This window comes from Dufourea novaeangliae, unplaced genomic scaffold (assembly GCF_001272555.1).
Source record: "Dufourea novaeangliae isolate 0120121106 unplaced genomic scaffold, ASM127255v1 scaffold168, whole genome shotgun sequence".
Classification (NCBI taxonomy): Eukaryota; Metazoa; Arthropoda; class Insecta; order Hymenoptera; family Halictidae; genus Dufourea; species Dufourea novaeangliae.
In genome coordinates this window covers 725328-728689 of record NW_015374062.1, presented here as the reverse complement: position 1 = coordinate 728689, position 3362 = coordinate 725328, and positions in this window count along the sequence as shown.

Sequence of the window (3362 nt, the reverse complement as noted above, 5' to 3'; positions counted from 1 at the left end):
GTCTGTCGTAAAGTCTTGTTGTTTTTTTCACTTTATTTAGTTTATATTCTAATATGTTCAATTTCTTTTTTCAGATTTCAATATACACAGGAGTCGAAAAAATTACAGAACTTTTTGATTAATCGACGAATATACGTAATTAAAATACTGGATGGCTCAAAAGTCAAATCCCATTTTTAAAGAACAAAATTTTAACACTATTTCTAAAAACACTTGTGGGGATAGATGAATATTTACCTCCATCTATTTGAACATCGAAAATATCGACGATCCGAGGGTTAAAAGAACACAACTCAATTCAGAGTCCAATTCCACGTAGCCAAGGGTTAAAATAAATTGCGTATAAACTATTAAAAAGAACAGCGATGTGTCGTCGATAATAAAAAACGAATAGGTTTATCATCAATCTCATGACGACCAAAAATGTATAACTTTGGTTCTATTCTAAATATAATACTGAAATTTGGGGGTATTAAACCCCTTAATTATGGTCTTTGAATTGCATTAAATGGGCATGTTTAATATCTGTACTTTGTTCAATATTTTTGACTTCTTTTTTCAATTACTATTTTATTGAAAAATGTTACCAATCAAGTTCTGTTATGAATTTTTGATTTTCGATCGCCGCCATTTCATATTGTCCGACTGTACGTCACACGTAACACGCGTTTATCGTAATTAAAAGAAAATCACCTTGAGTCGCGAACGTAAATGCCCGACACGCTCGGCCAAGGCAAGTCTCGTGTAACGCGCAAATGTGGAAAAGCATGTAACGATTATACGGAGTTGCGTGTTACGTGCTCATCTACGTTCCATCCTGGCGCACCTAACTACCCAGGCATCCCTTAACTGTTTGGCTTCGACCCCTCTACCACCCTGTGGTCAGTCAGTTAGTCAGTTAGTCAGTTCCTCGCACGCGATGCACGCATTTGATTCTCCGCTCGAGCGACATTGATCTTCGTATTTATTGTTCGTACGTGTTCCACTTCCGTATTTCTATGTACCCATTTTTTTTGTTCTCTTAGAGAAACTCGATGTTTGTTGTACAATACAATTTTATTGGGTTCGTGTATAGCAATTACTTAAATGGAACGGGAATTCAGGAACATAGAGTTAATGCAGTAGTTGTTTTCTTAAGGAGTATCTGCTGGTTTGACGTTTAATAATAATCAAAAATTTTGAGAATTTTTGCCCGAACAACTGTACAAGATATTTCGATGAAACTTTTCACGTTTTATAACATAAGTGATTCTATTGCTATGTCAAATATTAAAGTTAATTAAGGTGGAATAATTTCTGTCTAGGTCTCTTGCAAAAAAACTGCCAATTAAGCCGAAGTTACCGAATAACTTGAATCCTTCGATAAGTCAAAGAATTAAAAAGAAAGGATATTAGAATAAAAATTTCCAGATTCCTCGGCCCGCTTTTTGTCTACCAGCGATGATTATGAATCCGAGCAAGAAAGGGAAGCCAGTTTTACTGCTTCACTTTGCAGATGCGGCTGCGGATGCAGCTGGTAGGATGGCCGCATCTATATAGATAAAGCAGTTATGTCTATATGTCGTATTTCGAGACGCGGGCACAACGTCGCTTTCTCTCTATCCGGCCGACAAAAGGGCAGCCACAGATAAATATGTAACTATAAAAAAGGATAAATACTCACGGTCAAGAGTCAATATTGTGAGAGAGTCCCCGTCAGACGTCGTTGTGTCCGAGGCGGATCCCGTATTTAGGAAGCACCGCGCATTTTTATCCACTTTCTGGGAAAGTATTTTTCGACTTCACCCCACGGCTCCTTGTGAAAACTTTCCTTCGTTCAGTCTGTTTTGTTTTAAATGTAAATTTCATTTGTTCAGAGTCGTGGACACGGACCGGAATTTTGCATTGTAATGTTTAATTACAGGATAATTAACATTTTCGGTTGATTATTTGTTTCGCAGAAAAATGGACACTGTGTCCAGTTACTATAAATAATTATTCGGTTGGAATGGCCAACACTCATTTCTGTAGTTACTTATTGTAATTCCATACGTAATAGATAATTCGGACAGACTGATTGGAATGTTGTCCAATACGATTCATTTAAATTGTACAATCTCTGACCATCATCACTAGACTGCGAATGTTTATGCAAATGTAGATATTTATCGATTAATTCGCAGAAACTGGAATTCGAGACAATTTTATTTCCTGGACTAAAAGTTCTATAAGTTTTCAAATAATGTAAGACTTTTATTAAATGTTTTTATAAACATTTTATTATATTGATTTCTAGGTAATGGTGTACGCTATCACTGCATGAAATCTGCAGTCACGTCATCTCCCTCTAAAAACATATAAAAGAATTCTGTATGTTTTGCAATTATAGCAAGCATAACATCAACCTTATTCCAGTAATACAATAATCATGTTCCACCGGTCATTTATTTCCCAGCAACATAATAATGAAATGATACATGATGATTTGAACAACTGAGAAGCCATAATTTTGAAAATTACATTATTCAAAGAATTTGCACAATTAGAAATAATAATGTTTCTACAAATAGGATATATCGGTTAATTGTATTTTGTTAAGAGAAAGATATTAATATTGACAGAAAAGTAAAAGCATTATCTTCGCAGAATAATGCTTTTACTTTCAGCTACAGAAACAGAATATCGTCTTGCAGAAAATCTAACAGGCAGTGCTAAAACATTGGTAATTATTCATCAACAATATTCCATATTTTCGATTCCATATTCAGTACAATATTCCATCGATATTTTGCTAGCGATCGGTATGGAACTTCAATCCCGACAAAATACAAAATGTGCGCAGCACACGTAACAAGGAGATAACGAAATAAGCTCGATCGACGCGAAACTTTCGCCACTAAAAGCTTTCGAATCGCTGGTAAATTTGTCATCGAGCAGATTATGGCGGGTGAGAAGCGAGAAAGAGGAAAATAATCGTCGACCCGCATTAGAGATCCATTACGTACGAGGTCACGCGTCCAAACACGAATTAACCCCCATTGAGTTTTGCATCACGGCGATACCCCATCTTTCTGTGCGCTAGATTGAGCCTGCGGATTTAAAAAGCTGTGTTGTCCTTTGTACACAATTCGATCCTGGGTTAACGCGTCAATGATTCTATATTAGAATCTCGTTATAGAAGGTGTTCACTCTTACGGTATTCACGATTCTTCAGTTGTTTGCAACAATGTAAGAAAAAATTGTTATTAACCAAAATTTATCTGTTGATTGATAACCCCAGAAGGTCATCTTGAGTTGTTTATGGGGTCTTGTGTGGTAAGGAATTTCTAAAAATTCGGTAGCATCCAATTCACTTTTTGGAGGCAGCCAATCCAGCAAGTCAA